The following is a 26903-nucleotide window of genomic DNA, read 5'->3' as shown; positions in this document are numbered from 1 at the left end:
GATCTTCTGGTTAGTTAGTAGTGTATTGTTTAGCGTCCATGTGTTTGTATTTTTTGCAGATTTTTTTCCTGTAATTGATATCTAGTCTTATAGCATTGTGGTCTGAAAAGATACTTGATAAGATTTCAGTATTCTTAGATTTACCAAGTCTTGATTTGTGACCCAGGATATGAGGTATTCTGGAGAATGTTCCATGAGCCCTTGAGAAGAAAATGTATTCTGCTGTTTTGGGATGGAATGTCCTAGAAATATCATTTAAGTCCCTCTTGTTTAATGTGTCATTTAAAGCCTGTGTTTCCTTATCTATTTTCATTTTGGATGATCTGTCCATTGGTGAAATAGAGTCTTAAAGTCCCCTACTATTATTGTGTTACTGTTGATTTCCCCTTTTATGGCTGTTAGCATTTGCCTTGTGTATTGAGGTTCTCCTAATGTTGGGTGCATAAATACTTACAATTGTTATATCTTCTTGGATTTACCCCTTGATCATTATGTAGTGTCCTTCTTTGTCTCTTGTAATAGTCTTTATTTTAAAGTCTATTTTGTCTGATATGAGAATTGCTACTCCAGTTTTCTTTTGACTTCCAGTTGCATGGAATATCTTTTTCCATCCCCTCACTTTCAATCTGTATGTGTCCCTAGGTCTGAAGTAGGTCTCCTGTAGACAGCATATATATGGGTCCTGTTTTTGTATCCATTCAGCCAGTCTATGTCTTTTGATTGGAGCATTTAATCCATTTACATTTAAGGTAATTATCTATATGTATGTTCCTATTACCATTTCTTAATTGTTTTGGGTTTGTTTTTGTAGGTCTTTTCCTTCTCTTGTGTTTCCTGCCTAGAGAAGTTCCTTTAGCATTTGTTGTAAAGCTGGTTTGGTGGTGCTGATTTCTACTAGCTTTTGCTTGTCTGTAAAGGTTTTAATTTCTCCATCAAATCTGAATGAGATCCTTGATGGGTAGAGTAATCTTGGTCATAGGTTTTTTCCTTTCATCACTTTAAATATGTCCTGCCACTCCCTTGTTTTTGCAGAGTTTCTGCTGGAAGATCAGTTGTTAACCTTATGGGGATTCCCTTGTATGTTATTTGTTGCTTTTCCCTGCTGCTTTTAATATTTTTTCTTTGTATTTAATTTTTGATAGTTTGATTAGTATGTGTCTTAGCATGTTTCTCCTTGGATTTATCCTGTATGGGATTCTCTGTGCTTCCTGGACTTGATTGACTATTTCCCCTCCCATGTTAAGGAATTTTTCAACTATAATCTCTTCAAATAGTTTCTCAGACCCTTTCTTTTTCTCTTCTCCTGGGACCACTATATTCAAATGTTGGTGCACTTAATGTTTTCCCAGAGGTGTCTGGGACTGTCCTCAATTCTTTTCATTTTTTTTTCTTTATTCTTCTCTGCAGTAGTTATTTCCAATATTTTGTCTTCCAGGTCACTTATCCATTCTTCTGCCTCAATTATTCTGCTATTGATTCCTTCTAGAGAATTATTAATTTCATTTATTGTGTTGTTTGTCATTGTTTGCTCTTGGTTCTTTTAGTTCCTTGTTAAACATTTGTTGTATTTTCTCCATTCTATTTCCAAGATTTTGGATCATCTTTACTATTAGTACTCTGAATTCTTTTTCAGGTAGACTTCCTATTTTCTTCATTTGTATGGTCCGGTGGGTTTTTGTCTTGCTCCTTCATCTGCTCTGTGTTTCTCTGTCTTCTCATTTTGCTTAACTTACTGTGTTTGGCGTCTCCTTTTCGCAGGTTGCAGGTTCATAGTTCCCATTGTTTTTGGTGTCTGTCCCCAGCGGTTAAGGTTGGTTCAGTGGGTTGTGTAGGCTTCCTGGTGGAGGGGACTGGTGCCTGTGTTCTGGTGGATGAGTCTGGATCTTGTCTTTCTGGTGGGCAGGACTGCATCTGATGGTGCGTTTTGGGGTGTCTGTGAACTTATTATGATTTTAGGCATCTTCTCCACTAATGGGTGGGGTTGTGTTCCTATCTTGCTAATTGTTTGGTATGGGGTGTCCAGCACTGGAGGTTGACAGTCATTGAGTGGAGCTGGGTCTTAGCACTGAGATAGAGATCTCTGGGAGATATTACAAGGGGTCGGGAGGTCTCTGGTGGACCAAAGTCCTGAACTCAGCTCTCCCATTTCAGAGACTCAGGCCTGACACCGGCTGGAGCACCAAGACCCTGTCAACCACATGGCCAGGTACGTTGGGAGTTTCTTGCCTTTTGGGAAGTCTGAGGTCTTCTGCCAGCATTCTGTAGGTGTTCTGTAGAAGTTGTTCCACATGTAGATGTATTTTTGGTGTATCTGTGGGGAGGAAGGTGATCTGCACATCTTACTCCCCCACCATCTTGTAGGTCCTCCTTCAAATTTTCTTTCTATAATTAGAGTAATACAATGGTCCCACTCACAATGGTTTGCAGCATTTAGTTTGTTTTTATTCACATAAATATTACTCACAAATTATAATTGTGTAAGAAATCATAGTGGTAAGGAAAGATAAGTCATGTGAATATATTTATTTCAGTATATTTTTTAAAAAGTGGTAATTTTTTAAAAGCAGTGAATTCCTGGGTCAACCTAGTAGCAGAACCTGGGGAGAGCGGGTCCTCTGGTATCAAGTATACATCTATTTCCCTGGGTTCCTGCCTGCAGAGTGACCTAGGTGAGTCCCTCAATCATTTTAGAACTTCATTCCCTTATCAGTAAATGAACTTGATGACCTGCCCTTCTGATTTCCCCAAGCAACTATAAAGATAAAATGAAATGGGCTGCAAATCATAAAGCACTAAGCTATGATGCTATGATATTTAGTACTGTTTCAGTCCTCTAGTTTACTTTCAGTCCAGTTATGTATACTTTTTTGATTGAGAGTGTGACGTACAAGTTTGAGTCAGATCAGTTTGTTTCTTTAAAATATGTACAGACATACATTTTTTTTCTCCTTTTGGTTGTACATATCTCCATGTATTTTAAAACTTTCTAAACTTTCTAAATTTCTGAATGACCTATGTTTAAATTTTTGTTTTTATATACTGAAATTATACAAATTTTCTGTGTGTCAAGAACTTGTTCCGTATGACTGTGGTATCGAAAATAATGTGAATAACTTTTGAAATAATATAAACTATGCTTGATTTGTATGAAGAACTGGTACCACTATATAATATTTTTTTTCCCCTGTATTAAATCTTTTAAATACCAAGAAAAAAAAAGGGACAGAGTATAAATCACAATTGTGATGTTAAATTATGTCTCAAATGTCATGTATAAGGGACAGAGTATAAATCACATTTGTGATGTTAAATTATGTCTCAAATGTCATGACTTCATCTTCAGGACCTTTCTGCAGGGGAAATCTGAGACAGCAGTTCTATTGCCTGTTTCTCTTCAGCCTTTGAACCTGCCCGCCTGCATTGCCTCCTTCTATTCTTTCTGCCGCTGCTGACACGTGTTTGTGACCTCCCACTGCTGGGTGACATTATTGATTTCTCCTCACATTCTTTGCCATGAGCTTGCAAATACTTTCATTTGTCTCAGGGGCTCTGAGCCTCACCACCTTGCTTCTCATTCCTGCCTCCTCCACCCTTCGGAAAAGCTTTGCCTGTGAAACTGGCCTCTGCTACCCTCCCCAACTTCTTCATTCATGGGCTTGCTGGGCCCATCTCCTCTGATGTGCCTCTTCTCCTCAGTGGGTTCTTGTTGTCTCAGCTGCTTGGGATGCTTGTGTGACTTCCCTGACCCGGGACAGACTCCACCTGCCTTCTTTCCTCTCCCACGCTGATGAGAACCCCCATTTTACCCTGCTGGGGATGCATCCCAGCCAAAGCTCAGCAGGCTGAGGCTACAGACCCCACGTTGAAGAAGGAGTCCTACCTCTTCCTCTCTTGGGCCTCCATTTGGGGAAGCCACCAGGAAGGAAAGGGCCAATCTGTGGTTTTTCCTCTCTTTTCTTTCCAGTTTAACCTGCTAGTGTGCTGGGAAAGAGATCAGGCCTTTACCTGCAGAACGAATGAAACGAAACCCCAGGCTGCACATTCTCTGTGGAAGACCAAGATAGTTAACATCAGAAGGGAATTTGGGGAGTATCTTGTTCAGCTACCTCATTCCACAGGTGAGAAAGTAGAGACAGGAAGTGAAACGGCCTGCATGAGGGCATGATGCCAGGCCAGTGGTAGTACTGTGTATGTAAGATGATTAACATATAGTTCCTGTCCTGAGCTGCTCACACTCATGGGACAAGGACACATTTACTATATTGAGTGGACAGACATTGCTACCTACTGATTAACTAGTCCTCTCTCATAGTTTCCTTTTAATGAAGTCCTCCACCTCTCCAAAAGCAATCTACCATCTCCCTGGAGGTCTAGCTCCCAACCAATCTGCATGTAGATCTCAAAGTGTCATCAAAGGGATCTCCAAACCATGTCTTTTTCACCCCAGGCTTCTCCTTTACCCTCTGCCACACTTCTCCTTGGAGCTTGTGAGGATCTCCAGTGGGGATAGCATAGCTGAAGAAGACACCTCTCCCCCACTCTTTGCAAGGACTGAAGACCCTCTCACTACTCAGGGCACCGCAGGAAATTCCCAGCACTTTCATCAGCTCAGGGCCTCTGGAAGTGAAAAGAGACCTCTTTTTCCAAAAAATGATTTGACCTCTTTGGTCTATAATGTTACTGTGCATTGCTTGGGAGAGCCCAGGGGGTACCATAAGTTACTGGAAAAGCCCCTCTTTATTCTGCTTTTCATTTCATGAGCCCTTATTTCTTCTACAGGAGAGATGAAGAGAAGCTGGTTAGAGATGTCCTTGGAGAGGATGAGAAATTGGTAGGAAAAAACCTGTGGATCAATCATTGAGCATTTAACTTTTCAGGATCCTACATCAGTTATCTATGACTGTAGAACAAACTACTCCAAAACTCAGTGACTTAAAACAACTACTTTATTGCACATTGTTCTGTGGGTCAGGAATCTGGGCAAGGCTCAGTGGGATGACTTATCTCCACTCTACATGGTGTTCCCTGGGACTGCCCACCTGGGGTTGGAGCATCCAAAATGGCCTCATTTTTGTGTCTGAGGCCTTGGATGTTTGTTGGGGTGCCTCAGTTGCCCACATGGCCTCTTTCTCCAGCAGGATAGTCTGGGATTCTTTACCTATTGGCTAAGTTTAGAAAGGAAAGCTTCTGTGTAAGAGCTTACCATGCCTCGGCTTGTGTCACTTGATGTCATCTCTTGACCAGGGCAAGTGACATGGCCAAGCTCAGAGTCAGTGTGATAAAGACTACACAAGGAGGCGTGATGCTTTGGGGACCATCTGCCGCCCCTAAAATACACAGTTGATCACCAAACAGTTCCTTGTGGCAGAGACTGTAGCTATGCAGTTCACTTATCCTCACCCCAGCTTGCAAGACTTTTTGAATCTCAGCCCATCCACCAATACCCACTCCCCTCTTTTACCCTGTCTGCTCACATTTCAGATAGCATCCCTGTACTCTGTACTAGAGCAGGTTACTTAGTTTCCAACACATGTCAGCAAGCATGAGTAAAGAGGAGCTCTGGCCTTTTAGGGTGGGTTTAATAAACACTCTTCTCGAAATAAAATAATCTCTAGATTTTCCATTAGTGGGCATAGTCTGTGCAGAGGGTCAGGGTGAGGTACAGAGATATGGGCACCTGGCTGTGCCCTGGCTTCAAGGGGCAAGGATGTCAGGGAAATAATATTGAAGCCATCTAGTCACATGGAGTGTGTAATTGGCCTTGGGTTGCCAAGGGAGAGTGATTCAGAGTGTGATGCTAGAGTCAGTCCGCCTGGGACATGTGATTAAACCATACTTAGTAACTCTGGAAAAACTAAGTACCCTCTCTGAGCTGCAGTTTCTACCTATGGAAAATAGGAACAATATATATCAATCAATCAACCAAGGTTGTTTTGAAGATCAAATGGTAACACATGTCAGATATTTATCACTATGCCTATTACATAGCAATGTCTCACAAGCTTGACTATTTTTATTGACACTAATACAAACTTACCCATCTCCCCACTATTCTCCTTAAAAAATGAAATCCAAAAATATGTATATCCTAGTGCAGAAGAATAGGAGAAAAAAGGAAGAAAAAAGTGAGGAAGGAGAATGAGAGAAAGAGAGGGTAAGAGACCAAAATAAAGGGAGAGAAGACAAAAAGGAGACAAAAAGGAGAGTGGGGAATAGGAGAGAAATGGAGACAAAAAAGAGATGGCAAGGCTGTGCACACCCATGCTTTAAGACATCATTTTCCAAGAAGGACTCGCATCTCTGGGGTTACCCAAAGCTCACTTGGCTCCTGGCAAACCTAAAGCATTTGCCAGTGGGAGAGGCAGAGGGGTGTATGTCAGAGAGTAAATGAATGTTGCCACCCTAGGTGTCTGTACCAACTTGGACAGGATTGTATAGACAAAAAGGAAGGAAGTGGGAGTGGGGGAAGGGAACTATTTCTCAGAGCAAGGCTGAGTGATTGGCTGGGAATTCAACCATGAGACCTAGCCCATTAATAAGTCTGCAAATAATACATACAGCTTCTCCCTACATTTCCAGATCCCAAAGGAAAAACAGAACAGCCCAGCTCTCCACGTGCTTTTCCAGACCAAGTCCTTTTCAGTTTATCCCTCCTGCTTTGCACCTCTTTGGTCCCTTTCTTCCACCAGGGACCTAAGGGCTAGGTGCTGGTATGGATAGAAAGGGAAATTCTTGCCAAGAATGAGCAGGAGCAGAGTGACTTGAAGGTCCCATCCCTGATCCAAGATCCATTCTCTGTCATAACGTGACTCTTGGGCTGGGATTGCAGACTCCATCCATGTGCAGATGGAAGAATTAGTGATGACTTAAAACCAGGATATGGATGGTGTGAAAACACCTTCTCTAATTTATGGAGCTCAAAACTTGGGATGATAAAAAGTGGTCCCCTTGGCAGGCAGGGTCACAAGAACTCTCTCTGGACATCAGCATCTCCAGATCTCCCCTTCTGGTTTATGTCACTGACCACAGTGCAGGCTCAATCACTTGAGGAGGACCCTCCTCCAAAATTGTTTGTGATGATATATTTCTTTCTTTCATGTATAAGTATCTTTTAATAACTACTTTAAAAGATTTAGAATTAAGGGTAGAATATTTAGATTATAAATTCATATTATTAATATTTTTGTATTTAGAAATCTGTGCATTTTTGATACTTTATGTTCTTATCATATTTAAGGGAATTTGGTCTATTAGAATTACAGACTAACCTTGTAACTTCAATTTACAATAAGTAATTGAATGATTAATTTAGATATGAGTTTTGGTTGAAATCTTAGTTTATATCATATTCAAATAATTAAGAAAACTTAATCACTATTTTAAAAGGTTAATTTATTAGATTTATAAGAATCATTTAAGTAATTGAGAAAATTTATTGGACAATCAAAGTTCTTTTAAGTGAAATCCAATATATTAAATTTATCAATGCAGCACAGACTGTTTTCTTTAATAAGTTTGTAACTGGGATCAAATCTCCTTAAAAAGTGATGGTTAAACTCACTAGCTCCATAATGAGAACTGTAAGATGTATAAATCAAAAGTAATAGATTAAAGAAGAACTAGATTTTTGAACGTGGACCCTTAATTAATAGAATATTTTTAAAATTTAATTTTAAAATGACCTCTGAATAACATTTTCTGCTCATAAAAGCTACCTGGAGAACATAAAAGACATTGCATTAAGATTATTTTGTTCACAGTGATTATCAGTGTATTGGCTTTCTATTGCTGTATTAAAAAATTACCTCAAATTGAGCAGCTTAAATGAATGCCAATTATTTATTATCTCACAGTTTTCATGGGTCAGTAATCCAGGCACAAATTCACTGGGTCCTTGTCTCAGGGTTTTACAAGGCTGCAATTGAGATTTCAGGCAGGGCTAGGGTCTCATCTGAGGCTAAAGGTCCTCTTCCAAGTTCACATGAGTGTTGGCAGAATTCATTTCTTTGCAGCTATAGAACTCACAGTGGCCTGCCTCTTCCAGGTTAGCAAGAGAAAGCATCTCTAACTTCTAAACACTGTTTTAGTTTTAACTTTTTATTTTATATTGGAGTATAGCCGATTAACAATGTGGTGATAGTTTCAGGTGCACAGCAAAGAAACTCAGCCATACATATACATGTATCCATTCTCCCCCAGACTCTCCTCCCATCCAGGCTGCCAAATAACATTGAGCAGAGTTCCCTGTGCATACAGTAGGTCCTTGTTATAAACCCTGTTTTAAAGAGTTCATCTGATTAGGCCAGGCCCATCCAGGATAATCTCCCTCTGAATTAACTCAAAGCCAACAGACTGAGTGAAAGGAGGAAAGAAGTAGGTGAGGGAGATTAAGAGATAGAAACTTCCAGTTGCAAACTATGTAAGTCATAGGTATGAAATGTGTAATGTGCGGAATATAGTCAACAACTATGTGGAATCTCTGTTTGGTGATATATTGTAACTAGACTTCTCATGGTGATTGTTTTGAAGTTTATAGAAATATCGAATCACTATGCTGTGTAACAGGAAATAACAGAGTGTTGTAGGTCAATTATACTTCAAAACAAACATACAAAGAAACTCATAGAGAAAGAGATCAGATTTGTGGTTGCCAGAGGCAGGGGGTGAGGGAGGAGGAATTAGATACAGTCAAAAAGTACAAACTTCCAGTTATAAGATAAATAAGTACTAGGGATGTGATATACAGCATGATGAATATAATTAACATTATGTTATATATGAAAATTGTTAAAAAAGTAAATCCTAAGAGTTTTCATCATAAGGAAAAAGTGTTTTCTCTTTCTTAATTCTGTTTTTTAAATTTTTCTATATGAGATGATGTTCACTAAACTTATTGTGATAATCATTTCACGATGTATGTAAGTGAAATCATTATGCTGTACACCTTGAACTTATACAGTGCTTAATAATACGTCAATTATATCTCAGTAATACTAGAAAAAATAAAATAAAATAAAACATTTAAGAAAGCCAACTGATTAAGGTCCTTAATTACCTCTGTGAAAGTTCATTTACCTTTGCCCTATAACGTAACAATCACAGGAGTAACACCTCATCATACTCACAAGTCCCACACACACCCAAGTTGGGAGGAATTCTACAGTGTGTGGATGCCAGAGGGCGAGGATGTTGGGGCCATCTTAGATTTCTGTCTGCCACAGTTAATAACAGTATCTTTCTTTCTTTACCATGGACCCCCACAGGGCATCACGTCTACCATGCTAATATCTTCCTCACACTCACCTCTCCTCCTCACATCCTATCAATCAGAGTATGATTGATGCTGTGTCCCCATCATTTCTTGACCACATACCTTCTTCTCTAGAACCACTGCTTCTACCTGGGTTCATTTAAGGCCTTATCTCTTGCTGGCCTTTCAATGTTACCAACCTGGTTTCCTTGTGTCCACTCTGACTTCCTCAATCCCTTCTCCATCCTGTAGCCAGGGAGATCTTCCTTCAGTGTAAATCTGATCACCTCATTTCTCAATTTACAATCTGTGGTATAACGGTTACATTTCAGACTTCTTCCTTGCATGTTTTTTCCCAATCCAACCCCTGCCTTGTCTCTAACTTCAGCCCTCTCCAATCTCTCTTCTATAGCCTACTCCCTATTCATTTCTTATGTTGCTATCATTCCAAACTGTTGCAACTTCCCACATGGGTCAAACCTCATACTTGTTTTCATGACTCTCTCTGCCTGCTAGTTCTGTCCCACACCTGTAGTGGTAGGTCTCTGTCCATCTGGTAGACCCTCAAAGACTTGGCATGAGGTTAAACTTCTCTCGAAGGACTTCCATACTCTCTACTGGTGCACTTGACTATTCTTTTTTTTTTTTGCTCCAGTCCCTCATAGCCTGTATAGACATTATGACCCTGTAACACTTTACTGCATATATCTGTATAATAAATCTATATCTATCTATGTCTTTCCATCTTTCTCCTAGATAACAAGACCCTTGGAGACAGAAACAGTTTCTTTCTATTGTGGTAGCCACAGTAATTGACACGGTGTTAAGGATATAATAGACAATTTATGCTTTTTAATAAAGGAAGGAACCGAGAAGTAAATAAAAGCCTCAATTCTCAGAACTTTAGTTTTCTTAATGAAGGTGATATGATCTATAACCCAGGGCTAACATTAAGTACTAGGGTTGTCTCAAAGTCTGTCTTTGTTGCCAGTATAGCTCAGGGATGGCAGGAAAATTGACTCCATCTGTATGTACTGAATCTTTTAGAATTATATGGCATGGCTTGGCATGATAAATTAGCAGAATTGTAACAGTGCAACAACAGCTTTCTTCATGATAACAAAATGTAGCTGTGGTGGCCATGTAGCTGTGTCTCACAGATCTCCTACTGTAGGAAGCTTAGTTGACTGAGGGCCTTGGATGCTGCATTCTAAAATCCATCACTGGGACTTCCCTGGTGGCTCAGTGGTTAAGAATCTGCCTGTCAATGCAGGGGACACGTGTTCAAGCCCCTGGTCTGGGAAGACCCCACATGCCATGGAGCAACTAAGCCTGTGCACCACCACTACTGAGCCTGTACTCTAGAGCTCGAGAGCCACAACTACTGAGCCCATTTGCCACAACTACTGAAGTCCACTAGCTTAGAGCCCGTGCCCTGCAACAAGAGAAGCCACTGCAATGAGAAGCCTGTGCACCGCAACGAAGAGTAGCCCCCAATGCCACAACTAGAGAAAGCCTGCTCACAGTAACGAAGACCCAATGCAGCCAAAGATAAATAAAATTAAAAAATAATAAAAAAAGAAAATTCAACTGAGTAAAATTTAAAATAAATAAACAAAATCCATCACTGTGTTTGCTCTGAGGCCAAGCCTCCCACACATTGCTCCCAGCTAATGGTTCAGTGCACTGGAACTAAGACAGATCCATTTCTAGGAGTCCCAGGATTTCTCTGTCAGCTCATTTCAGCTCAGCGATTCCCAAACGGCTTTGCCAAAACTTTCTTAGACTTCAGGACAATCTAGGACGCTTTACCCCAACACTCCTTTCCTCTCTCCTTCACAAAGGATTAGACTTGCTTTCTGGTCTGCAGGCTCTCCCAGCCTTCTCTAGGTCTTTTCTGATTTCCTTTCACAGAGGCATTTCCCCTTATAAAGTCCTTGCATGTTTAAACCTATCTTGGCATCTTCTCCTTGGAGAAGCCAGACCAAAAAAGCAGTATACTATAAGGACATTTTTGTTTTCTGTGAGTTAATGCTTAGCAATAATAGATAGTGTCCTTCTGGCTTAACTGTGGTCAGAGAAATGAGGAGAGGACTTTTGTCCTTACTTGGGAGAGAGTCTTAAAAAAGAGGGAGAACTGGGAAAAAGCATGTTAGTGGTCATGCAAATCAGCGAGGGAGGCTGTAGGGGGGAAGGACACAGGATAGTGTCGGGACAGACTGCTTTTCCTCACCCAGAGAATTTCCTTAGAGAGCACATTTCTACTCTGACCTAAGCAAGCTTGTGTTCCCGAACAATAGCACTTGAGTGCACACACACGCACGGACGCACACACACACACACACACACACACACACACACACACACACCCCTTGTATCATTCAAGGTCCAAGTAGGAAAGGAGAATTTAAGAATGAGCTGTTTCCAGAGACCCTGGCATGATTTTCAAAAGTAGTGAAGAATGGTGCCGTATCCTCCAGGTTAGTCATATCCAGGAGTGATGAAGGAGCAAGGGAAGGGAGTGGATACTAGAAAACAGAGGAAAAAATAGCCTTATAGGAGTTACAAGTTTTAATGGAGAAATACAGCTGTCTACAACATTAAACACCCAACTATCACTCTGCTCTCTCCCTCTAATCTCCTGTTGATATCCCCAGTGGCTAAATCCAACCAGAAGCCAGAAAGCATAAGGTAACTGATGCAGTCCATACATTTGAGGACGTATAAAGCAGAGTAGAAAAGAATGGGTACTATATATGGAGGACAAAAGGCAGATATATCTCAAACACCCCAAATAAAGGTGTAAAGTTTCAGAGGGCATGCCTGGAAGGCTCAAAAAGAACAGAGAATGGAGCTCATCCTGGGTTGCTGTTATGTCCACTTTATTTTTTAAAACATTGACCAACAATTGTCTGGTAACCACTTTTCAAAGATTTTAATATGAAACTTTTGCAGTGAAGTTGAAAATGCACGGATTTGGTTCCACTCTCTGGGTTGACCCCTACTATCTGTGTTGACCTCATTCTCTGGTGTACAACATCCTCTGTGTTGACCCTCACTCTCTGGGTTGGACCCCACCCTCTGACCAGGAACAGCTGGCTGGCACCCCACTCACTTCAGTTCCAGAGCAGATCTAGCAGTCCTTACCCTTGGCTGAGAAAGAGCACAGCTCCGTGCGTCTGGAAGGGGCGGCCCTCAGCAACGACTCTTTTTAGAGCATTGCTAAGACCAGTCACCTGGCTTCCCCAGCATGGCTCAACAGCATGGCTCATCTTCATGGCTCACTGAAGATGGTGGAGGAAGAAAATGTCACCAGCCTGATAGATATCGCAATCTTATCACCCACATGTGATGCCAGCAAATCTAAAAATAAATATGCTTTCAGGTGAGCTGGGATGACGCAACCTGCTGAGACCTGAGCCCACATCACGGTTGGTAATATCCACCTTCACACCTCAGGTGGAACCCACAGCTACACTCAGGCCTGGACACAGAGAGTTGGAAGGGACCGGCATTCATGAACTAGAGGTGATGGTAGAGGGAGTCCTCTCACAGTGAGGTTTCTCTGAGTGAACCCGATGGACTTGGCCCGAGAAGGTGAGGAAAATATTCACCAGTTGCTAGAGGGGGATAGGGTTTGCAGGTTCATTTTGCTGCACAGGTTGCCTCCTTGGGCCAGGCCCTCTGAACTCTGATGTGAGCAACACTTCCCTCTAATAAAGGTTGTGTTGTTTCCCCTCTGTGCCTACCCTTCACTTAGGGTTGTGATCTCAAACTCTGCAGCACATTAGAATCACCCAGGGAGCTATTAAAAACTCAATGAGTAGGTTGTACTCTACACTAATTGAATCAGAATCTCTGGAGTAGGACCCAGGTTCCATTCAGTGTTTTGTAAAGTGCCCAGGGGATTCCAGTGTGTCACTAATGTACTGAGGTAGGACAGCCAACTTTGAAGTTTCCCCAAATCTTCCCTTCTTGCCCCAATTCACTCACAGCTAATTCCCATTCCCTGAACTTCTAAGTCATTCACTCCCTGACCAGTCTTCCCATCTCATTTAGGGCCCGCATCCAGGTTTATGCCCCTTCCACTTCTTCTGAATTTCAGAGCCAGAAGTGATCCCTGAATCCATTTGACGTGAAGTCTTCATTGAATGAATGGAAAACTTGAGGTGCAGGAGAGGAAGGTCAGGTGGTTTGGTAAAGTGAAGAGGGGCCTGGGCTACTTCCTGCTCTAACTGCTTATCAGTGCCTGGAAATCCCCTCAATGGTCACTGACCCCCTCTGGGAAAAGCAACAATCTGTTGGATTGACTTTCTGGAAAGGCAAGCTGTGGTCAGATTATGGGAAGACTTATGGAGGGAAATCCACATCAAGGATTTATTAAGAGTTAAGATGGTAGGCAGCGGGGAGCCACTGAAGCTTTTAGAGTATCAGAGTGCTATGCCTGGAGCTGAACTTTAGGATGATCATTCTGACAGTGGTGGTTAGGATGGAGCAAAGGGAGACTGTTGGCAGTAAAACAAGTTAAGATACAAAGCCAAGGCAAAGCAGAGTCAAGCAATTCTGAAGGAGGTGAGAAGCTGAAGGAAGGACAAACATGAAGAGTACTAGGGAGATAGATAACCAATAGGTATGCCTTTGACCTCTTCTCCATTTTGCCAAACGAGTCATGACCAAGACCTGGCTTCTGAAAGGCCAGAGTTGGCCCGAACCCTATAGTCCTTAACAGACATCTGGAGCATGGGATGAAGACCTAATGAGGAGAGAGAAGATAATGTTCTTGTACACAAACATGTGAGCCTTGGACTCTTGTGCTGATGCCGCACTGAGGGCAGGGGCTGGCGTTTCATTCTAGAGATGGCTGGTGTACAGTGAAGCTAGTGACTGTTGGCCTATGGACTGACAGGCTGAAGCAGGAACAACTGAGCCGTGTCATCTCTGGACTTTTCCAGAGACTCTCAGCTTAATCCTGAAGCCATGTATGTGGATCTGGATGAATCTAGACGGCATTGGGAGGAACTGACCAAACTTTCAGGCTGCTCCCAGAGTTGTTCCTCCTCACCTTGGCTTGGCAGCCTGACTCCTTCCAATCTGATGGAAAAGGGAGGGGAAAAGAAAAAGAGAGGAAAAGATATCTGCTTAACTCTTCAAATTCATGATTTTCAGCTATAGATGTGGCTGAGACCACAGTGCCTTCTAAATTGGCTCATCACCAGTTTTATCAGGAGATAAAGCATTTTATCAGGAGATAAAATCAAGTGCACTTTGTTAGAAGTGATCTCATGGGTCAAAAATCTGACCTCAAAAAAAAAAAAAAAACCCAGATCTCAGAGATTTTCAGGACTCTGTCCTTGAAGCCCAGGGCTGATAGTTTGGGGGAACCAACAGGGAGACACACATTGCAGTTGTTCAGAGTTCCTGGGTTTGAAATCTGACTTAGTATCTTTCTAGCTGGGTATCCTGGGACAAATTATGTAACATCTATGTGATTAAGTTTCCTTACCACAAAATGGAAATAAAAATTATATCCAAATCATTTTTACCCAAATCATCATTATGGAAGATGAAATATATTGAAACAGTAAAGCACTCAGAAGCATGCATGGCTCATAATAAGTGTTCAATAAATATTAGCTATTACTATTATCTTACCATTCAGGGATTTCTGAGATAGTTCCTCATAGCAAAACATCACTGGACTGGGAGTCTGGGTGCCTTGGTTCTTGTCTTTGTTCTGCCAGTGACTAGTTTTCTGAACTTTCAAGTCATGTTTAACTTCTGTGAGGCTCAGTTTCTTTATCTGTGCAATGGGGATGATCATAGTCTACGTTGCTGTGTGATTGTGAAGATCAAATGTGAAAATGGATGGGGAAGCATGTTGCTAACTAGAGAACCCTACACAGATCGAGGAGACCATTCTTATTGATTTGCCATCTGGGCCTTAGCTGATTTCTCTTGTCCCCACCTCCATGACCCTGCTCCCAATTGTACACAGAGCTGGTCGACCAGAGGAGGACCATCTGGGACATTGTTCTCCCACAGTGGGACCCTGGACAGGAGGTTTATCCTACAAATCTTCCATCTCCGCTTTATTCACTCCACCTCCTGGTGCCCATCTTGGGCATTTTACTGAGGCTTTTTGTGCTGTTTGGAAAATATCTGACATTTAACAAGAGTAATAATTAGGAACCAATTTAAAGTCATGTATTCTGCACACCAGAACTTTAAGTCTCAAAGGGCTATAGCTTTTATGATGGAATTTGGTCCCAGGAGACTGCTGGTATGGTTATCTGCTCATCTGGAATAGTCGGAAGGCTTGGATTTGAGTCCAGTCCACAACCCTGGCTTTCCCTGGGATGTCATTTGGGAACTCACTGCATTGAATGGGTTCCCTGGAAAATGAAGGGGCTAAATTGGATTCCTTCTAACTTCCATTATGAGTCTTTTTGTACCCATGACTCTAAAACACCAATAAAATCAGTTATTACAAATAATAGGTATTTCATCTCAATTAAAAAGAAGAGCATTCTAATAGAGTTGAACAAAGAAGGAATGAAAAACTATGAGTTCCCTGTAGCTAGAAGTTTTCAAGCAGAGGCTGAATGACTCTCTGCAGGTAGAATCCTGCAGAAAGAATGGGTGGCTGGATTTTAAGATCTCGGCCAACTTAGAGATCAAGGGATTATGTGAATTTTAGGAAATAGGAGGGACCACTAAAAAACCTAGTGAGAAATATTGAGGAATGGAGTATTGTGACCCTCCTCAAAGCTTGCCCTGCTGGGGCCTACATACTGAATCTCTTTGAAAGATCAGCCTTGGTGAGGAGACTCCCAACCAGGTGGAGCCCTTGACTTTGAATGGGCCTCCTTGAGGAAGAAGGGTGGAACCTGAGCTGGCCCGGCTGGCAGGTCCTGTGTCAGAACAGGGGCCCAAGTGTCAAGAGGAAGCATTCTTCCCCACTTAACCTGGGATGGAGATTTCAGAGAAGGCATCAGGGCTGTTGAGGGAAAAAAAGAATCAATCTTTGAAGTTATTTTCCTGGTTATGGACCTCCAATAGGAACACTTTTTACTTATTAGCCTGTCTAGACATAGGACCTCACCAACTGGGCTGGCCTCTTCCTCTTATAATTATCCTTGCTCTGTCACTCTTGCTGAGGATGGGGAAAAATATTGAAAGCTGATACCAACAATTATTCAGGGACAGCATGGAGGCTGTTCCATGGATCCCAGATTTGAGACTGAGATGGATCCAACACCACGTTCTTGAAGATTCTGACTCTAGGCAGAGGGAACAGTCAAGATGAATGAAAGCTGGGAATTTAAGAATATGTGTGGTTCTACTTGGACTCTCTGACACATGCTACATTTCACCACTGACATGACTTATCTGTGGGTGCTGTAAATAGGACTGTTCGAATGTGCTGTGATGCAGAGCTGTGGGCGGCCCAGGGCAAGTGTCACATGTGAAGAGCATTGACTGGTAGAAAGAGCTGTCTTAGTCAGCTTGGTCTGCTACATCAAAATACCACAGACTGGGTGGCTTAAACAACAGACCTTTATTTCTCACAGTTCTGGAGGCTGGGGAGTTCAAGATCAAAGCATTGCCAGATTCAGCATCTGGTGAGGCTTGTAGACAGCCACCTTCTTGCTATGCCCTCACATGGCCTTTCCTTGGTGTGTGGGTCTGGAGGAAGCAAAATCTCTCTTTCTTCCTCTTCTATAAGGGTGCTAATCCCATCATGAGGTTCCTATCTTCAAGACTTAATCCAAATCTGAGTACCTCCCAAAGGCCACACCTCCAAATACCATTACATTACAAGTTAGGGCTTCAACGTATAAATCTGGGTGGCGGGGACCCAAACATTCAGCTCATAACAAAAGACTTGGCCATCAGATTCCCAGAGTCCTTCTGGCTGGTGGATCCCCCCTTACATGAACTCTTGCAGCGCTGGTGCAGTGACTAAGCCTCTTCTTACCCACTTATACCCAGGGTCCCATGCAGCCCAGAACCACTATGGTCTTGGAGAACAGGCTCAAAAGCAGGAGTTAGGAAGCAGGAGCTCCGGCTACTTTGTTGTTGTACAGAGTCATCATCATGGAGAGACGACAGTGAAATGTATAGAAGGACAGCTGGCCTCTCCATCTCGCAGGGGTTAATGATTTGGAGGGGAAGCATATTTGAGCTCCTGTTAGAGCCACGTCATACATGAATGGTTACTGACCCATCTCTAGTCACACTGATTTGGGTCAGAAAATGGACTGAAATTGCCAAGCAGCTTTGGTGAAGGTGCAATTTGGACTTTCTAGACAGACCACATGCCAAGAACCAAACTGGTGTAGAAGTAAAAAGTATTCATTAAACATCCATTTATAAGATAGGTACTCTGGGTATTCATTAAACATCCATTTATAAGATAGGTACTCTGAAATATGATCACTGAACTGAATATTAACCCTAATTTGGGTATTGAAGAAAAAATTGTCTTGCACATAGCAGGCATTCAGTAAATGTTGAATTGAAGAATGTAACTGAATGGTGATTCAGCTGAGGTCTAAATAGAGGAAGGGAGACCCTGAATCTCTTCCAGTCCTGGAATCAGATAGCAAGTAAGGCTGTAGAGTGCAAGACTGGAGCCAAAGCTTTCAAAAACAATTGAAATGTTATACAGTTGAGACACAAGGAGGGGAAGAAACAGCTTTTTGAATCCCTAATTGTTTCAGTCCTTAAGAGAGTAAGTTTATCTAGCAGCATGGAGCTCTGGATGGGGAGTCAGGAGAACTTTTCCTTCCTTCCTTCCTTCCTTGTTTCCTTCCTTCCTTCCTTCCTTCCTTCCTTCCTTCACTCATTCATCACATAATTATGAAGCACATACCATAGACTAGGTGCTGGGTTTAGCACTGAGGCTAGAGCAGCAAATAAGATAAACACAATTGCTTGCCCTCATGAAATCTCTAGCCCCAGGGAGGAAGCCAAACATTGAAAATGGATGTTTCAAGTGTGGTGAATGAGTTATGGGGCAATGAAAGGGGCTATGGATTGAATTTTTCATGTAATGAAATTTTTATTAACTCAAAATACGATTCAAACAAAAATGAAATGTTGTCACAAACATATTGTGGCCATGACTTTTCAAGTGAATTTTAGTAAGCATATTGATACTTCTATGAGCATATAAACGAGTGTTTTCTCCAACAAAGACTCACTCTGAAAGCGCATGTTCATATTTCAATGATACTTTTCTGATTACTGGTATGTATTTCTTATTCTTAATTTGCATTAGAGGTTGGATGCATTCTCCTGACTATTCTTTTGCTATTTATCCTTTGATCTTAATTCTGGCTCCTAGAGCTGCTGTGAGTGGTCATGGCTTTGTTTCTACCTAGCTGCTTGAGCTTGGCTAGTTATGTGACCTTAGTTTTCTGAAGAGCAGAATGTTCTCTGTGATTTCATTCTGTTCATGCTGTTATCAACCTGGTGTCTTCTTTTGGCACTCCCACCATCTGAGCCTACAGACTGTTGTCTGGGAGGGAGGTCTCAGCGGACAGTAGGTGTCATTCACCTCTACTATGCTGGGCACCTGTGCTGTATTAGCTAACAGAGGGAGTGGCTCTTTTCCACCTTAGTTTTTCTGATAATTACAGGTGCAGACTTTATCATGTTTGAGACATGCTCAGAGTGACTGATACCTATCAGTGCTGGGATCCTCCCCAGACTCACAAAACAGGTGAGGCAACTGCTATCTGTGATCTTAGCCCAAAGACATGCCTCCCCAGGCCCCTGAGAAAATGCAGACTGAGATCCACTTAGCTGATGTGCTGAGGGTCCTTGGACCATAACAGGAAATGAGGTGCTGAGAGCCTCAGGGATCAGCTGGGTGTGCCTTCTCAATGGTCAAGCAGCACGTCTGTGAATTCCATTGAGCAGGTCGGCCACGGACGACCTCGGAATATCAGAGCTGGTGGCAGGAGGAGCCTTGGATGTCATCTGCTCCCACCTCATCATGTGTAGATGAAGAAATAAGTTAAGACACACTTTTGAGATGACACAGATCATCAGCAGCTGCTGGCTGTACTGAATTCAAGTTCTCCTGAACTAATGCTCTCAACTGGTTTCCTCTCCATCACTGATCTTTACGTTCTCTGTTCAGATATCTGAAATTATTACCCAATGCTGCATGCATTCAGTTAGGAAGTTTCAACATGGAGGCCTATGAGCTGTACCCCACATGCATACCTGATTTTACTTGTCTGCCGAGTATAAAAATTGAGATACTATATTAAAAACCATGACACATTTACATAAAAATCCAGAATTTTAGTTTCCCTTGAAAATATAGAAAACTCTGGAACAGCAACTCAACAATCATGAGGAGCCAGGTTTTACACTCTCTCCAGATTGCCCGTATCCCCACACTCCCACAATTGTGCTTATTCTCTCATAAAAGTTGCACTAATAAGAGTTATTTGATGGCCCTATGGGACCTGCTTGATATTGCCGTATAAGTGTATGCTTCAGGGCCCTCATCAAGCTTCTACCACACCCCAATCCATCTGTCCTGACTCTAAACAATGCCAATGCCCCACCCCCTGAATCTAGCCAAGTCCATTCACTACCATCCCCGATGCCACTCTGACTGGTCCTTTCCTTCTGTCCTTTGTAGAGTGACTCACATTCCCATTTGTAGAAGATGTTCCCCCTTCTAATGAATATTTCTACCAAACTGCTTTTTTTTTTCTTCAGAGTCCCTGGTAAGACTTTGGCAGAGGATATTAAACTTGGATTCATGGATAATCCTCCAGAAGACAAAAAGTTCTCAGACTTTGTATGCAAAATTTTGAGTGTGTGTGCATTTTTAAAGGAAATTATCCATGGTTTTTCACCTTTTTTACAAGGCCCTTCAAAATACTCGTTTTCTTCTCTATGCCTGCCCTTTATGAGCCTATCTTCTCTTTGTAGGTTTCTTCCCCAGTAAGCAGGCTCTGTGGTCCTAAGGGCAGTGTTGCCAAAGGTCGGTGAAACTGGGAAGAATGTGGTTCTTGCTACATAAACTGAGAAGTTTGCATGTTTGCTTAAAACCTAGAATACGACCCTCCAAATATTTTTTTTTTCTTTTAATTGTATAAAAACACCTTACTCTTTGATTTAGGGTAAATCTTTTCAGAAGAATTATTAGTGCTGCTTCATACCCATCTATATTCCAGACCTCGTAAACCTTTTAAATTCTCCATTACAAACCCAAGAAGTGAGAGAAAGAAGAGAGAGTTTCTGCACTGTTGCAGAGTAGCAGAGAGCAAAACTGAAGGAAATAAATATTTGTTTTGGTAAACTGTAGACTACTAATTAAGAAATGATAAACCAAAAAAAAAAAAACACAAACCAAAACCACTATGGTCTCTCCTAGCTCTGACAAGCTGCATATTTTATGAGGAATACACAGCTGCAAGTAGCAACAATAATAAACACATCAACAGTAGCCTAAAGGATGGACAGTTATTGTTTACTTTTGAGATAGATGTTCTCCAGGTTGACTTGGTAGCTCAACAGTGTCACCAAGGACCAGGGCTCATTTGACTTAATTCTCCAACTTGCCACCTGATGGTTGCAAGATGGACATTGCATAAATGAATATCATGCCCTTAAAGGTCAGAAATAAAAGAGAGGGGTACAGAACTGGGATTTTCTTCTTTTTTTATTAAACACTTAACATGAGATCTACCTTCTTAACAAAATTTCTGGTGTATAATACAGTATTGTTAAGTATAGTCACTCTGTTGTACAGCAGATCTGTAGAGCATATTCATCTAGCATAATTGAAACTTTATTCATCAAACAACTCCCCATTCCCCTTCCCCCAGTCCCTGGTAACCATCATTCTACTCTCTGCTTCTATGAGTTTGACTATTTCAGATTCCTCCTATAAGTGGGATCACGCAGCATTTGTCCTCCTGGGACCGCTTATTTCATTTAGCATAATGTCCTCCAGATTCATCTATGTTGTCACAGATGGCAAGATTTCTTTTTTTTTTAAGGTTGAGTAATATTTCATTGTCTGTATATTCCACGTTTTCGTTATCCGTTCATTCACTGATGGACAGTTAAATTGTTTCCATATCTTGACTATTGTGAACAATGCTTCCATGAATACGGCAGTGCAGACATCTCCTTGTGATGCTGACTTCAATTCTTTTGGATATATACCCAGAAATAAGATTGCTGGGTCATATGGTACTTCTAATTTTAATTTCTTGAGGCACCTCTGTACTATTTTCCATAGTGATTGCACAATTGCATTCCCACAAATAGTGTACAAGGGTTCCAATTTTTCCACATTCTTGTCAACACTTGTTATCTTTTGTTTTTTTGATAATAGCTGTCCTTTAGGTATGAGGTGATATCTCATTGTGGCTTTGATTTGCATCTCCCTGATGATTAGTGATGTTGAGCATCTGTTTATATACTAGTTGGCTGTTTGTATGTCTTCTTCAGAGAAATGTCTATTCAACACCTACGTCCACTTTTTAAAATCAGTTATTTGTGGGGTTTTTTGCTATTGAGTGGTAAGAGTTTCTTATATCTTTTGGACATTAACCCCTCATCAGATATAGAGTCTGCAGACATTTTCTCCCTTTCCAAAGGTTGACTTCTCATTTTGCTGACTGTTAAATGAGTTAAAAGGTCTGCTTACATTCTCACCCCACCCACTAGATTCCCTCCTTGAGGGAAAGAGCTATGAGTTATTTAACACCCAGAACCTGACTTATGGGAGTTTTTTCTTTTTTTTTTTAAGGGAGGAAATCACAACTTCATTGATAAATATTCATTAATTGAATAAATTATTTAATTAATTAATGGAGGCTCCCACTGACAGAGACACAATATTACCAAAACAAAACCTTATCCTTAGGAGTGCTAAAACTGGAAAAGTAAGATAAAGGCATAGTAAACAGTAGAGGGAGATGCTTAACAATTTCAGAGGAATAATCATTTACATGTTATTTTAAGGAGAAATTCCTCCTATCCTCTATATTTTTGCCTTCCTTGGCACCCAGGAAAGGGAACTTGTGCCAGACATTTTAGAACTGATTCACATAAAAATACTATATGTGATTTATGGTTTTCCAAATCAATATCTTATTTGTTCTAAATAACAAATGTGTAACACAAGCAAGGAGAATTTAGAGGTCTCATATTTAATGTTATGGGACAAAAATTAATGATGCAAGGTTAAAAATCAATAATTTAGGATTGTTTGCAGACCCATTCTTTATCCAACCTCACCAAAAATAATTCTGTATATGCTAGTCAAATTTCCACCTCCTATGCTCTTACAAGAGGGAAGATCTTTTTGCTGGAAGAAGAGATAAATTGATCTAGATATTACAGTACTCAGAGGTGGGAAGGGAGGAGGAAAATGACAGGAAGATTTATGAGTAGGGAGTGAAAGAGGAAGCTTTTTATTTTCCCCCTGGAGACCAGAGCCAGAGAAGCTATGTTAAGAAAGTAGGTTAGAGAGGAAACAGAATTTGAATGTGTTTCTGAAAACCATGTATTTTCATCCCCTTTAATGTCTTCAGAGAGTCATGAATAATAAATGGAATTTCATCTTTATTACTTTTAATTTTGGAATGTTGCTTCTTAAATCTGCCACTTCTCTGAGCCTGAGTCACATGGGTCTCTGAGTTTATTAGGGTTGCATATTGGTGATCAAAGGAAGGCTCAGAGAGGTTAAAAGACTTGCAACAAATCACTTATGTAGGTAGTAGAACATAACTAATGTCTACATTCCTATTTCATGCTTTATCCTTCCATTTAATCCTACAAAACAAAGGTGTATACATTTGATTTTTCTTGTCGTTGTTGTTTCTATTTGTGGTTTTTTCTGTTTTTTTTTTTAAAGGGGTATATTTTTGTGCCCTGCTTAATTCATGGAGACTTGTCAAGTTTTCAGTTTGCTTCTATCAGGCAAATGCTTTGTAGGATCAGGAGTTTTTATTTCTTTATTTCTTTTTTACTTTCCATATTGTTGGCATCTCACCTGAGACCTGTGAGTCTTTCTGAGGCGTGTGTCTCAGAGTGAAAATTGCATTTCTCAGGGTACAAGTTACTGGGAAGTCGAGTTTGTGCTATTCGGTGGCACGACCTTGGTGGCAGACTTGGTTGGTATCTCTGTCTCTGGGCATCCCCACCCTCTCCCAGTCTGAGTCACGGCCAAAGTCTTCACACCAAAGCATGAGAGAATGAGGATCCAAGGGTGATTCACTAATCAAAGGTTTAGGATTACGATACACACTAGTTATTTCCTGCCTGCACTATTTACCCTGAGGTTCTGGGTAAGGTTAGCCTGCTTGCTCACACCTTGTTAATTCTGACTGATTTAAGGGAGAGCTGTAGAAATGTCTTCAGTGTGTGTTTGTGCTTTAGGTAAATCGAAGGTGTTTGTCCCTGTCTGCTTCATAGAGTAAACAACTGGGTCTGGATATAGCCAGGTACAGACTGTGGTAGAGAGATTTGGATGCCTGGGCTCCTATTTGAGGAAAGGCATAAGCTTGGGGCTGGAACTCAGACAGGGAATTCTGTTTCTGGTGTGTGTGTGAGGGGGTGTCATTACAGTGGTTAGTTGATATCTTGAGGAACTGACTATGGATAAGGGTATGGGGAAGATATATTGGCTACTTGCCCCTCTCTACAGTGCTTTGTTTTGTTGTGTTTGTTTGTTATTTAAATCTGAATGGTGGTGGGGCTGGTGGAAAAGTTGCAAAAGAAACAGGAATTTCCAAAGAGCATGAGGACTTAAAGAGGTGGAGGGGGAAAAATAAAAGAAAGAAAGAAAGAAAGGAAAAAGTGCTGCCCTAAGAGGAGAGGTAATTTCAGAGCACTCAGGGAAGACCTGGAGGAGACTTCTGCAGTGATCCAGCTAAGATATGATGAGGTCTGAAGTGAGGCCGTGGTGGAGAGGAAGAGTAGGAAATGGAATGAATAGAGAGAGGAGGGAAGGAAGGGAATACGAGAGCTGGAGCCTTCTCCATGAGCATGGATAATTCAGACTGGGGCTGCTGATGTCACTTATCAGGATTTATTGTACTTGTGTGGGTGTTCACACAGGGACATGCACTCACTCCATACTCCTAGTTCCACATAATCTGGACTCCAATCTAATGGATGCCTGACAACAGCAACAACAGCACAGCAAAAGCCACAGGAAACAGGATCCCTGGAAGTTCACAGAATCTGTCTCCTTCATGTGGAGGCAGAATGTGGGAAATGGGATTGAAAAAAACGAAGAATTAAAAATTAACCTTTACATTCACAGGCTCTCCAGGTTAAATAGGACCACGATCCATTCCTGTAGGTAAAGCATTGTTATGTTTTGTTTGTTTTTTTTTCTAACTGAAAGATGACACTATAAAATGGAAAGAAGTGCTGAGAGATCTTGGGGTATTCAGAAAACTGCAAATAGGTCTTCATGGATAAGAAGAAAGTGTGTGGGGAGAGATGTGGCTCGCGGGCAGAGAGAGGCCAGGCGGTGGAGGACCCGTAAGTCATGACAAGGACGTGTATTTTACCTAGTAAGTTACAGGGATCCATTGATGACTTGTGAGAAGGAGTTACATGATCAGATTTGCATTTAAGAAAATCGCTCCAGGTGCAGTGTGACAAGTGCAAAAAGGGATGGCAAATGAGAGTGGGCAAGAGGGATTCATCTCTATTCCATGGCATTGAACTCTGAACTGCTCTAAAGTTCTAAGATTGGTCTTGAGTCTTTCTTGGGCCTGAAATACAACCTCATTCTGACTTAGATGGATCTCCTAGAGATGGGGTTAAAAGCCCTACTAAGTGCCATGTCCATATATCTAAGGCATGTAGGTAGAATATTCTTGGAAATCCAGCCAGAAATAATGATTAAGAAAACAAGGGTTTCAGGAAAAGCATGTCTGGGATTTTATGGAAGAGCTCTGGATTCTGGAAGAAACTGGAAAAAGGTAAAGCAATCTGTCATTGTGAAAATCCCAACATTCCTAGCTTCACCCTCTTGAATAGGGACCTTCATCTCACACCAAAGACCAAAACAGCCTGGAGAAGGAGGATGTCCCCTCACTTTGTACAGCTTCCCACCCTTTACAATTTATTTTTACAGGTGTGTTTCACTCCATCCTCACAACTTCTTTGTGAGTCTGGCCAGCTGGATAAACTTCCAAGGTCTCAGTTTCCCTGTCTGTTCTAAAGTGGGGGTAATATGTGACCCACTCATGGTTAGATGGCTAATCAGCACAGTCAGAAACCACTCTCAGGACTCCTGGTCAAGCCCACCCTCTTAGCATCACCTCTGAAGCAGGAAAGGCTTGATCATGCATGGCTGTGTGCTCACTTGCAAGTGAGTCGGCATGTGACAAAAAGGAGACAGAGTGCCTGGTATGGGTTGAATTGAGTCCCCTCCAAAAACTACAATCAAATCCTAAACTCTACTACCTGTGGATGTGACATTATATGGAAATGGGAATTTGCAGATAAAACCAGGTTAAGATAAAATCTTTATCATGGGCTCTAATATAATTTGTTTCCTTTTAAGAAGACAGAGACACAGGGAAGATGCAACGTGATGACAGATGCAGCCAAGGAATGCCAAGGATCAATGGCAACCACCAGAAGGCGAGAGGGGATTCTACCCAGAGTCTTAGAGGGAGCATGGCCTTGCTGACACCTTGGCTTTAGACTTCTGGCCTCCAGAACTACGAAAGAATAAACTTTTATGTTTTAAGCCACCCAGTCTATAGTGCTTTGTCACAGCAACCCTAGGAAACTAATGCAGTGCCCTTCATCCTAAATACGTCACCACTGTGTCCTTCAACAATTAAACCATTGTACAGGCAGAGCTAATGACTAAACTCCTCTGCCCAACAAAAAATGCATTTTGAAGACCTGTGAATCTTGGGGAGAAGAGTTAGTACACCAAAACCTGCCTCTTAAGCCAACAAAATGAGAAAAGATGATTTTATTCCATGCATCACCCTTCAGGCTGGGTGTTTTTCAACACTGATATGGCCAAGAGATTCTAACGAGGGGGACAATTAAATGACTATAAACCACTAGGAATGTACCCATACTGCTCTGGGTCTTATGGATGGGGATATGAGGAACACAGTATATGAAGTCCTTGACCTTCTGGAGACTTCATTCTAGTCAGGGAGAATGCTAACTTGTTGACTGATTAACTGAATTGGTTTCTTGACATATTCCATAAAAACACTTTATGTTAAGGTCAAAATGGTCAGGTATCTCTTGCTCTACTCATATGCTAATGGCATAAAGCTAGTTTTTATCTAGGAGAGTGTAGATGTTGTGGACAAAGTGAAATTACACGATCAGGCAATTATGTAGATCTTAAAGCAAGGGGAATCCTGTCCTCTGATATGGAAAATAAAAGGGAGCTCTGGGAAGTCTGAAAAGCTAGAGATTTGACTCTTTTCTTCAAGATCCCCTAGTATAAGAGAGATTTTCAGAGGTCCTACCTGCAGACCTGGAGATGATATGGGGGTCTTGATGAACACCTGTAAGGCCTGGTAAGGACACCATAATTGAGGTCCTTTGGGATTTCATTCAATAAACTTGAATCCCACACTTCAGACCATTACGAAAAGCCTTGTGCCTCCCT

At 41.5% G+C, this 26903-nt stretch overlaps 1 long non-coding RNA gene across 1 annotated transcript in view; it reads left to right on the top strand.

The window, feature by feature from the left end:
• Positions 1–26007, top strand: part of LOC141279055 (uncharacterized) — a 33036-nt gene extending 7029 nt beyond the window's left edge. The window contains exons 2-4 of the long non-coding RNA XR_012332805.1: positions 2152–2206; positions 3965–4118; positions 25821–26007. This is a non-coding gene — a long non-coding RNA (uncharacterized lncRNA). The remainder of the gene's footprint in view (positions 1–2151; positions 2207–3964; positions 4119–25820) is intronic.
• The last annotated feature ends 896 nt before the right edge of the window (positions 26008–26903 follow it).

This window comes from Tursiops truncatus, chromosome 7 (assembly GCF_011762595.2).
Source record: "Tursiops truncatus isolate mTurTru1 chromosome 7, mTurTru1.mat.Y, whole genome shotgun sequence".
In the NCBI taxonomy this organism is placed as follows: Eukaryota; Metazoa; Chordata; class Mammalia; order Artiodactyla; family Delphinidae; genus Tursiops; species Tursiops truncatus.
The sequence above is the reverse complement of the archived record's forward strand: the minus strand, read 5'-3'. Positions and strand labels throughout refer to the sequence as shown.